Genomic DNA, 244 nt, shown 5'->3' on the forward strand with positions numbered 1-244 from the left:
CGTGTTAGCCAGGATGGTCTCGATCTCCTGACCTCGTGATCCGCCCGTCTCGGCCTCCCAAAGTGCTGGGATTACAGGCTTGAGCCACCGCGCCCGGCCTACAGCCCCTGATTCTTGCTTTTCGGGCTTCAATATGGCAGACAGTTGGCCCGCAGTTCTCACTGAACCAGCTAGTCGTGTTATCGCCTGGAAGAAACAACTCTAGACGTGCTTTCCCTCATACTCAGGCCCACACATTCCCACA

This window comes from Rhinopithecus bieti, unplaced genomic scaffold (assembly GCF_001698545.2).
Source record: "Rhinopithecus bieti isolate Rb0 unplaced genomic scaffold, ASM169854v2 scaffold_14826, whole genome shotgun sequence".
NCBI classification, from domain to species: Eukaryota; Metazoa; Chordata; class Mammalia; order Primates; family Cercopithecidae; genus Rhinopithecus; species Rhinopithecus bieti.